The sequence below is a fragment of the Uranotaenia lowii genome, chromosome 2 (genome assembly GCF_029784155.1).
Source record: "Uranotaenia lowii strain MFRU-FL chromosome 2, ASM2978415v1, whole genome shotgun sequence".
Lineage (NCBI taxonomy): Eukaryota > Metazoa > Arthropoda > Insecta > Diptera > Culicidae > Uranotaenia > Uranotaenia lowii.
The window spans coordinates 283,094,134-283,105,294 of NC_073692.1; the positions used below are offsets into that span (position 1 = coordinate 283,094,134).

An 11,161-nucleotide genomic window follows, 5' to 3' on the forward strand; every position below is an offset into this window, starting at 1 on the left:
TTTTTTTCATAAACGATTTCAAATCTTTTCAAAAAGTGCACTTTTTTCTGTGAAAAAGTAAAAAAATGCTGCAAAAATGCTGCAGCGAATTTCTATTTGCCTGACATAGATCCTAGCTGATAGATCATAGATCCTATTTGCTAGCGTTAATCATATTAGTTACACTCAAAAGTTGATGTGTAGTAGAATGTCCATGACGAAAACCAAATTGTTCATCAGTGAAAATAGAATTCTGATTAATTTGAATCATCATTCTATTCAAAATAACTCTCTCAAATAGTTTACTTAAAGATGGAAGCAAACTAATTGGTCGATAACTTGAAGGCTCTGAAGCACTTTTTCGAGGTTTCAAAATTGGAGTTACTTTGGCATTTTTCCATTTATTGGGAAAATAAGCCAAGTGAAAACATTTATTGAAGATTTTAACTAAAAAATTTAAAGTGCTTTCAGGCAACTTTTCAATAAGAATATAGAAAATCCCATCTTTCCCCGGGGCTTTCATATTTTTAAAATTTTTTGAAAATCAATTTAAGTTCATCAATATTTGTCTCACAAGAACTTTCAAACACAATTTGCTTAGAAAGAATATCATCAAATTCTAGGGAAATTTGAGCATCAATTGGACTTACAACGTTTAAATTAAAATCATGAGCAGACTCAAATTGTTGGGCTAATTTTTGAGCTTTTTCTGAATTAGTTAAAAGAAGTTTTTCCCCATCTTTCAAAGTAGGAATTGGCTTCTGGGGCTTTTTTAGAATTTTAGTTAATTTCCAAAATGGCTTTGAGTAGGGTTTTATGTCCTCTACAGCTTTAGCAAAATTTTCATTACGAATGAAATTTAAACGACGTTTGATCTCTTTTTGAAGGTCGCAATAAATTAATTTCAAATAAGGATCCCTAGTTCGTTGAAATTGGCGTCGACGAATGTTTTTCAGTCGTATCAAAAACTGAAGATCATCATCAATTAAAGGTTGATTAATTTTATGTTTAACTTTAGGTATTGAAGCGGCTCTAGCATTGACTATTGAAGTTGTCAAATTTTCTACAGCCAAATCAATATCTTCTATTGAATTTAATGGAACGTTTACATCTAAATTACGTTCAATAAAATTCATATATCGCTCCCAGTTAGCCTTTTGAAAATTAAAAGTTGATTTTAAAGGGTTTTCAATGGGACTTTGGGATAAAGAAAATGTTACTGGAAGGTGGTCTGAATCGAGGTCCACATGAGTAACTAATTGACTACAATGCTCGCCTAAATCCGTTAGAACCAAATCAATTGTGGAGGGATTTCTAATTGAAGAAAAACAAGTATGCCCATTAGGATATTCAACAGTGTAATAACCTGCAGAGCAGTCATTAAACAAAATATTCCCATTTGAATTTGATGAAATATTATTCCAAGATCGGTGTTTTGCATTAAAGTCACCAATAATAAAAAATTTAGATTTATTTCTGGTGAGTTTTTGTAAATCTCCCTTCAAAAAATTTTTCTGTTCACCGCTACATTGAAAAGGCAAATATGCGGCAACAATTATAATTTTCCCCATAGAAGTTTCTAATTCAATTCCAATTGTTTCTAAGACTTTTGTATTGAAAGAAGGAAGAAGTCTAAATTTGAGACGACTATTGATGACAATAGCTACACCCCCACCTTGTCGATCAAGTCGATCATTTCGTAAAATTTTAAAGAAAGCATTGCTTTTCAAGTTATTTTCTGGCTTTAAAAAAGTTTCAGTGATGGCAGCAATATGTATGTTTTGAGTTTTCAAAAATAAAAAGAACTCGTCTTGGTTAGCCAGCAAAGATCTAGCGTTCCAATTCATAATATTTAAACATCTATTTGGATCCATGAGGGAATCGTAAAGTCATAATAATTTTGTTAGCATAATTAAAAGAAGTTTGGAAAGCTTCAAACATTGAATTTGCTTTCAACATAAGTTGCATCATTTCCATTAAATTTTGATGCAAAAATTTTAATTTTTCCTCAGTAATCTCACCCAAATCAACAAAATTGTTAGAATCAGAAGAGGAAGGAGAAGAAAAAGTATTTGAATTTCGGGGATTTTCCCAAGCCTTCGCATGAACGTTGAGACTTGGTTTTTTCCCATTTTTATTAGTTAAACCTGAAGAGGGCAACCCATTTTCAACCACCTCTGAGAACGATAAACAACGAGTCTGTGGCGCAGAATCAGCCCAGGTAACATTAAAATCACTTCGGGTATTACCCAGCCGTGATTCCAATGTAGGCCGAGGCTGACTGCGAATAGGCAGGTTGTTTGCCGGTCTGACGTGTGTAGACGAAAAAGTGGAAGGAGGAGAAGAAACTTTTCTGGAAACTTTGAGGTTTTTCCTAGAAGCAACAATTTTTGCCCTAACGGGACAATCTAGAGAATTTGAGGAATGATTACCTGCGCAATTCGCACACTTAAAAAATTCTGTTTTTGGCTTATCACCACCAAAAAGGCATTAAGATTTTTCATGATCGAATGAGCCGCAAAACATGCATCTGGCATTCATTCTACAATTTTTAGTGCCATGACAAAAGGCTTGACAACGACGACATTGCGTAATATTTTGTAAAAAATTGGTATGGGATTTACGAAAAGGTTCAAATTTTACTCGACAATGAAACATAAGACGAGCCTTTTCCAAAATTTTCAAATTATTAACCTGATCCTTTTTAAAATGGATCAAATAAAGTTCAGGAGCAAAACCAACACTACTGGTATTATTCGTGTTGGTTCTTTTCCTCATTTGAATTACTTGAATTGGAGAAAAACCTAACAAAGAATTTAATTCATTTGTGATCTCATCCGGTGTCTGATCACCGGTGAGACCACGAAGTACAACTTTAAAAGGACGATCACCTCTAGTGTCGTACGTAAAAAATTGGTGTTTTTTATTATTCAAATAATTTAAAATTTTTTGAAAATCATTAAAAGATTCCGCCAATATACGAGCAGTTCCCCTTCGACCGATCTGAAAGAAATCTCCACATCCTTGACGGAAGTGACGATTTCTTTTCGAAAGGCATTGAAGTCAGGAATCGTGACCGTTATTGGTGGAATCTTTTCGTTTTTAAGAGTATAAGAAGAAGAAGAAGAAGGTTTCTTAGTACTCTTATCAGAATTAAATATGAATATTTCCTCATCACCGATGTTATGAAGGACATCGAATGAATTGGAAATTTCAACTTTTTTGGGCGATGGACCTGAATTAGGTTCGGCAATCCGTTTTCTGCCGGCCCTTGAATCGGCCGATGACTTCCCCATGCTGGAAAGAAAAGAGAAAATATGAATAAAAGAAAATGAAAATAATTTTAGCACTGAAAAGTGCTGATTGAAATATAGGTAAGGAAAAATAAATAATGTAAAATGTTCCTGCAGGTACACAACAACGATACGATGCTCCGGCGTACGTGTTGACGGCTCAACGGTGTGGGACTGTAGATTGACTCTTCCTGTAGACCAATTACACATCAGTCCATTCATACATCAGAGCGCCCCTCGTCCATCCACAAACTCTCCCAAATGGCAACTCGCCGAACTCGCCCCTTCGACATCCCCCTCAGTCTGTCATCTCTCGCCACACCGGTCACACCACATCGATCGTGCGACATCATCCAGATTTCGCGCACGTAGACGCGTAGGCCAATCCAACAGGCATTCAAGCGGCTCATAGGTAATATCCGGCGTCAGGTAAGCGCTCATCCGTATCCGGTACGCACAATTGGCGATCCTGCCAGGTCTGTTGCAATTTTCTTTTTGGCAACAGTAAAAATTTGGTAACCTTAATTTTACATGGAAAAGAGGCAATTTATTTTTAAAAGCATCCGCCATTTTGTTCAAAGCACATTCGTCAGAGTTTTTTAAATTTTTATGCCTTAACAAACTTCGATGAAATAAATTTAAATTCAAAATCCGGTGGAATTCCGTCAGGGTTATTGAGAAAATGGTATTCGAAAGCATTTTAATTTAACTCGATGAAACCACAGAGAAAAACTAGTTAAAGCAAATTTGATAAAAAAAAAAGCAAATAAAACTCATGGTGTGCGCATCCGAAAACGTTAAACGTAAAGTTCAGGCAAATGCAATTTTTTTTTTTGGCATGACATATCCGCCAGCAGAGCGATCATTTTGATAGATGGATTGTCGATTGATGATTTGTTGAGGCGCGACGTGGACCTCCGCCTAGTAGAGAAAGCTTTGATTGATACAAATTTTCAGGCGCGACGTGGACCTCCGCCTAAAGCTTAGTTCTTTTAGAAATGGGACACTTTCATTTGCTAATAGCTCGTTAACTAGTTATTGGATATTAAAAATTTTGACAGCATTTTGTTGCCTGTAAAAAGTACTATTCGACCTATTTTTTTCAAAATTTAAAATTTACGCGTTTTTGAGATATGTACGATGTAAGAGAAAAAGAAAAAAATAATTTTGCACAGTTTCCTTTAAAGTTCGTCATTATCAAATTGATAGCTGACAAAACCGTTGATTATTCAAAGAATTACTGAGTTTTTGTGGTGGATAAGTATGCAAACACTGTCAATAATGTCCACAAAGTTCAAATCAAGCATTGTAGTGAAGAAAATGATCGGCAACAACGGTTAAGGATCATCAGGGAAGTCAAGTCTCATACCAGCATTTTTAATTTTCAATAAACGAAAAACTAAGGGTAGACCGCTGAAATATCCAAAACAATTTTCTCCGATAAGCTGAAAGTGTTGCCTAGTGATGACTCATAGAAATCCAACCTCAAACAACCATTTTTTGATAGTTCCAAAGCTCTTAAGCTGTAAAACCGGTACCGAAAAAAAAAACGTTCAAAAATGTGGTCAAAAATAATCAAATTTGTTCATTTCGAAACAACTGTATCCACTTAAATGCTTCCAGTTTCCAGTTTCCAGAGAAGTATTGGACCAAAAATTATCAGAAATTGAAGAAGGAGGGTGAAGCCACCTAAAATATAGATTTTACGAAGTATAAGTTGGAGAAACTGATCAATACCATGACTGAAAAAAGTGTGCGCCGGCCAATGGGAGATACCAAGAATAAAGTAGAAATTTCTTTAACAAAAAACGGTAAATATTTTTTTTCAATTTTTTTCATGAAATATCATAACATTACCTTCATTTTCTTCATAGAAAGTATTTGGTTCAAAAGAATGGTTTTTGAGATACAGGCATTCGTAACTGTCCCATTTCTAAAAGAACTAAGCTTTAGGTATGCAGAAGTTCTGATCAAGTGAATGACGATTTGTTGAGGCGCGACGTGGACCTCCGCCTAGTAAAGAAAGTTTGATTGATACGAATTCTCTGGCGCGACGTGGACCTCCGCCTAGTAACGAGAAGCCCTGATTGATAAGAGTTTCCTGGCGCGACGTGGACCTCCGCCTAGTACAGAATAGTTCTGAGTAATACGAACTCTCTGGCGCGACGTGGACCTCCGCCTAGTGAAGAAAGTTTGATTGATACGAATTCTCTGGCGCGACGTGGACCTCCGCCTAGTAACGAGAATCCCTGATTGATAAGAGCTTTCAGGCGTGACGTGGACCTCCGCCTAGTAAAAGGAAAAAAGTTCTAAGTTGTACTAATTTTTCGGCGCGACGTGGACCTCCGCCTAGTAAAAGAGATGAGAGTTTTCAGGCGCGACGTGGACCTCCGCCTAACTAAAGAGAAGTCGTGATTGATTAGAGTTTATGGCGCGACGTGGACCTCCGCCTTAAACATAAAAGTCCTAAGTAGTACGAATTCTCTGGCGCGACGTGGACCTCCGCCTAGTAAAAAAAAATTTTTGAATCATTAGTCTAGTTAAAACAACATTCTGGTTGATACAGAATTTCTGGCGCGACGTAAAACCTCTTATGTTCTGAAAGAGAAATACGTAGTTCGACAAGCACATATGGTAGGTAGTAACAAACTTGATTCAGTGAAGTCGACCAGTTGAAAAAAAAGGATCTTCTGAATTGGTTCGAATTTCCTAAGTTTTCACTGTTGTTGACGGAGCGAAGCAAAACTGGTTTCCAATATACATATTGTGAGGGATTATCCACCCCTCAAATCGTAACTGAAAAATCAATAAAATAATATTGAGGCTTGATGTTTTCTTCAGTATTAGAAATGGTGCTCAACTGCTTGTTTTGATTTAGTTTTTTCCAGACACGAAGCATTCAGCAAGCCCCGTGAAGTGCCGATCACAAACCTAATAGCCAATTAAAAAAAGAAGGCGTATTAGCATCTTAGATGGAAAGCAATGTCTGCAAATCCTTTTGACACTTGAAGAAAAAACAAGAAGCGTAAATGTTGAAATAATTTCAAAGTTTCTCTCAATGTGTTGTGCTAACTGTTGTCTCATTGGATGTAGATGACCATGAAATATATGCCTAGACGAATACAACTGATTGTTCAAGATCAGGCTTATCGCAGTATGAACACCGTTAATTTACCGCATTTGAAATATTAATTGAAGTAAGCACCCTCTTATTGAAGAAGGAGTCAGAGCCAACTTATTAAGACAAAGCGATTTTGTTTTTCCTCCTTGCAAGTCGTTTATGCTGCATAGGTGTTGGCTAAGAATTACTTATATTCGAATATGACAAAAATTGAAATGCACAAGGTACGTGAAAAATAACAACTAGCTAGGTACAAAAACAGATATTTTTTTCCTAGCATACGTCACCTGGACATCACTTGGTGCAGCAGCTCCTAAACCTCAAAGAAAGTGGTTGATAAAAAGCGCTATGCGATGCGTGGTGTCGGTCGTATTTGTTACTAGGGACTTACTAAAAATCGCGCACAGCGTGTGCCAGAACAATGACTGAAACAAGCTAAATCAGTCCAAACAGCTACTCCATCAAAGCCGCTCACAATCGGTAGGAAAGTACCTCCTATAATAGCCTATGATTCAGAATCATGTCATGCTGCCTCTGACAATATTTTGTAATGAACGAAAGACTTAGTAAAAAAAATTCTCGCGTGTCTAGAGTAAAACAGAATAAATAGGAAGCCACAAACGAAGTACCGAATAAGCACTGGGAAAAAAGTTGAATTATGTATCTGCGTAACTAAGGGAAATCAATGTTACAAACAAATTTTCACTATCGCTGGCGTGCGTAATTTTTTTTGTCAAAACGAACCTGTTGTTTTACCTTGCTTGTTCATCTGGAAACAAAAGTTTCAATCATTGGCTTCAGTGGTGAAAACATAATATTGCAGCACAGTGACGAATTTCTCTGGGTTATTCTCAACTCTCCTGTCGGTAAACGGGGCGCGTCTGCGGACCACGCTCACAATGGCAATGAGGACTGCTGATTTTGAATCGGAAGTTTCGGAAGGCGCTGTACATGGCTAAGAGCATGTTGTTTGGTGTGGTTTGCATTTTCAATTTTGGTGAACACCGAGATTGTTGACCGAATGTTGCTGAGAAGTATTGGTCCTGGCACAATGAGAGTGGTCGCTGTCTCGCTGCTTACAACAGGCTTGGTTGTTTGAGTCTTGCAGAAGATGATCCTTGTTGCGTACGGCAGCGCTTATATGGTGCTTAACTGGAAACGCCGATCAGATTTGTACCACAGGAGTTGCACCAATCTAGGATTACAGTCTAAACGGATTCGAATTTGAAGCGGAAAACCCAGAAGGTTTCTTTGGCAAATAAGTGGGCGTTTTGTTATCAGATGGTGTTGGTCGATAAGCAAACGGGTTCAGGATCAGGATTCATTTTTGAGTATTGATTTCGGGAACACTTGAAAAGCTGTACAGGGATTTGCGCGTAGAGGGTGCAGTGTCCTCGGAACTTCCGGCGTTTTAGATAAGCTTCCTGAAACACAACAGACTGGTTAAGTAAGAGCACAGGAAAGACGAGACTTATACTTGTTTTTCGAAGTTCGATTTGAATGCACACGGACAAAACAAAACTACCCACTTAACTACTCACTACTGAGTTGATGCCTATTTAGCCCAAAGTACGTAGTTTTGAGTGGGTAGTTTTGATCTACTTTAGGCTTTTGATACAAGTACCCACTCACTAGGTACCATGTTTTTCTGCATTGTTCGCCATTTTCTTATAAAGTTTGCACAGCAATGATCAAAACACAGGTAGCCGGGAGTTTATTCATCAGTTTTTCGGGACCAGCTTTGCACTTATTTCGGGAGAAACCTACAGACCATGTTTCCGGTAAGTTTTTTTGTTTTGTTTTCTTTTATTGAATCCCAAATACACTGCTTATGCTTAAATAGTTTTTTTGCAGATGCAGAAGCAAAGTCCAAGACCAAAGAGTGCCCTAACAGAAGTTCCCTTAAAGCAGAATTTCCCTATTAAAAACCCTTCCGGAAGCTGTCGATACTGGTCGGGACGGGCAAGAGCAGCAACAGCATGACGGGGGCATCGTTCAGGACAGAAAAAATAAAATTAGGATTTCTTCGATAGTTTAAGGTTAGTTTTTTTATTTACTATAACGAAGTGGAGTTCCGGCTAATCTTAGTTGAAATTGTAAAAGTTTTCCAGAGGTAGATTTCAATTCTATTTACCATAGTCTCCATTAACATAAACAAAAAAAACAATTAAAAGCACTAATCAGATCCGATTTTTCTATTTCTTCAAAGCAGCTGAACCTGAGCCTTTCGTTGGCAAAATAATCGGGAACCAGGAAGAAAGCTGTTGCAGAGAACATACAAAATGTGCCTTTTTTCTACGATCACATACAAGCAGAGATGCCAATGTGCCTGATTTTTCAGGCATTGCCTGATTTTTTGAGGCTCTGCCTGACAACCTGATAAGCCATTGAATTTCCCTGATTTTTTAAAATGTTTCTGATTTTGCCTGATTTTTGCGAATTCTTGAAAATGGGTAGTAAGGAACTGGAGTAAGTACCATAGCTGAAGTGAAAAAGTGAAAATCAAAGCAATCAAAATATTCCCGTCAATTCTTAGCAAAAAATGGGAATCTTTCGATTGCTTTGATGAGTATAACTAATCAACCAAGTAGGCTCACAACACAGATTAGAGTGAAAATGAGGAGCGATGACCAAAAACAAAAGGTCATCACTTTGAGCGAAATTTCCGTTACTTCTATGTAGCCTGATTTTGCCTGATTTTTATTTCTCCAGTTCCCTGATTTCTGAAAAAAAATGTTGGCAACCCTGCATACAAGGTTACAAATTATTATTTTTTAAGCTTATCCTCATTTTCACCATATTCTTTTATTTTATTCCAGCATTTTAAAACAAACATTAATCGTCAGCAGCAAAACACTATCATCGTACTGAGGAAATTTCAAGTTACCAGTTGTCACGAGCCAACATTCTTAAACAAGGTTAAAATCTCGATTTCAAATTATTGTAAAATCTAAACAAAAAAATCATTTATATAACATAAGTTAAAAAAAAGCTTATATATATATTACGAATGGTTGGCAAAATAGCACTCTACATGAAATGAACAATGTTGAACACAAGAGTTTTGAAAATATTATGTACCTACAAAATACGAAAGAAATATGTTATTCAATAAAATACCATTCAAGTAACAAAGTTCATCCTTATTTCATCTGAATTCAATGATCAAAATACAATAAAACACGAATTTAATACTAATATTTCATTTTCCCATAAATTAACGAAGTATGTCATTTTCACCCACTGGGACCTTAAAGCAAAACTACCTACTACTAGGTTGTTGTGCTTTAACCTACTAGTAAGTTCCTGCACTGAAGTGGCGATTTACGTCAAAAGTACCTACACGCTCGTTTTGATTAAACCATTTAGGGTTAAAAAATAACCATTTTATGGCTTAAGCCCAAAAACTACTAATATGGTTATTTTTCAAGAATTTTTCATTTTTAAATTTTAACCATTTCATTAGTTCTCGAGCATTAACCACAAAATGTTTGGAAAATTTGGTGTTTCTATCGTAGCCATTTTGAAATAATTGATGTGCCTGACAAACGCGTTTTGAAGAAATCCTTTATTCAGTCGAACTTAATCGAGTTCTTCATTAAATCGGTCCTAGTATTGAAAGAACACATCGAATGTATTGGTAATGACAAAAGGTAATCAATTTAATATAAATTATCGCCATATAAATATTCCAACCTAACATTATACAAAAAAATTTCAGACACCGATAAGACGATCGCTTTTGAAATATCAAAATGGAACACCAGAATCATCATCAAGTTGAAGGAGCCGCTTGCTACCGGTTCATCTTCTTCAGCCACAGCCCACAGCGAACGAAAGTTGGAAAAGCATCGACCTCGCACCATCTGGCAGCGGTCCTCGCACAATTTGGAAACATTATCACGAAACAGATAACCCGGATCACACTCCCGGTAAGTTTTAATATTTCTTTAAATAATTTTAAATGTAGACTTCCAAGGATAAAAGGTTGATGAAGTATTTTTGTTTTAGAATTTCTATCATTGCGAGATACTCGACCGTTTTTTCACCATCCTGATGGAGCTGGAACGGGCTGGATTGCTTGGAAAACATCACCCGCCGGTCATAAATTAACCACTCAACCCCTCGTGAACGAACAGTCTGGCGACAGTGATATTTTGGTCGTCTTGGGATCTACAAAATGTCACCAAAGTATACGGGTATGAAATCACCACTTCCGGCGGTGTCCGGCACCGAAGTTATGTTAGTTTTTCATTTTAATTCGGTAGGGATCGTGGGGAGAAATCACTTTTGTTGCTTTTAAAGCTACCGGATGTTTCGGCCTTGGCTTAGGCCTTATGCTAGGTTGCAGTTCTTATAATTTTCCTGGTTCCGCTCAATTCCTGTGCTCAAAAATCATCTTCCTATAAATAAAATTTATGTGGCAAATACCACATTAAGAAATAAAATGAACTACTTATTTGAAAACCGTGTTTTCCTTAATTTTGCCGATAATTTTGTAATACGTTCAATCCTGCAGTATTGCTCTTTGAACTACGGTTTAAAAATAACCATTTCCTAACTTCTCCGCTGAACGCCCTTATGTTTAAAAAATAACCATATTCGAACTTCTCCCCGAAAAGTCATTTTATGACTTCTCATGGAGAACTCATAAAATGGCATTTCCCGGGAAAAGGTCAAAAATGGTTATTTTTGAAACATAAATGGTTGAACAATTTCTAGCGTGTAGAGTGGGTTGTGTTTTCTGTCCGTGCAGGCTGAACAGTTG

At 36.8% G+C, this 11,161-nt stretch overlaps 2 long non-coding RNA genes across 2 annotated transcripts; both read left to right on the forward strand.

The window, feature by feature from the left end:
- The first annotated feature begins 8,067 nt into the window (after nt 1–8,067).
- Nucleotides 8,068–8,707, forward strand: LOC129748971 (uncharacterized). Its single transcript, XR_008737887.1, has 3 exons — nt 8,068–8,174; nt 8,248–8,432; nt 8,606–8,707. It is a non-coding gene; the product is annotated as an uncharacterized LOC129748971 (long non-coding RNA).
- A 1,151-nt stretch (nt 8,708–9,858) lies between these two features.
- LOC129749713 (uncharacterized) lies at nt 9,859–10,836 on the forward strand. The gene is made up of 3 exons (XR_008738141.1): nt 9,859–10,046; nt 10,115–10,325; nt 10,405–10,836. It is a non-coding gene; the product is annotated as an uncharacterized LOC129749713 (long non-coding RNA).
- The last annotated feature ends 325 nt before the right edge of the window (nt 10,837–11,161 follow it).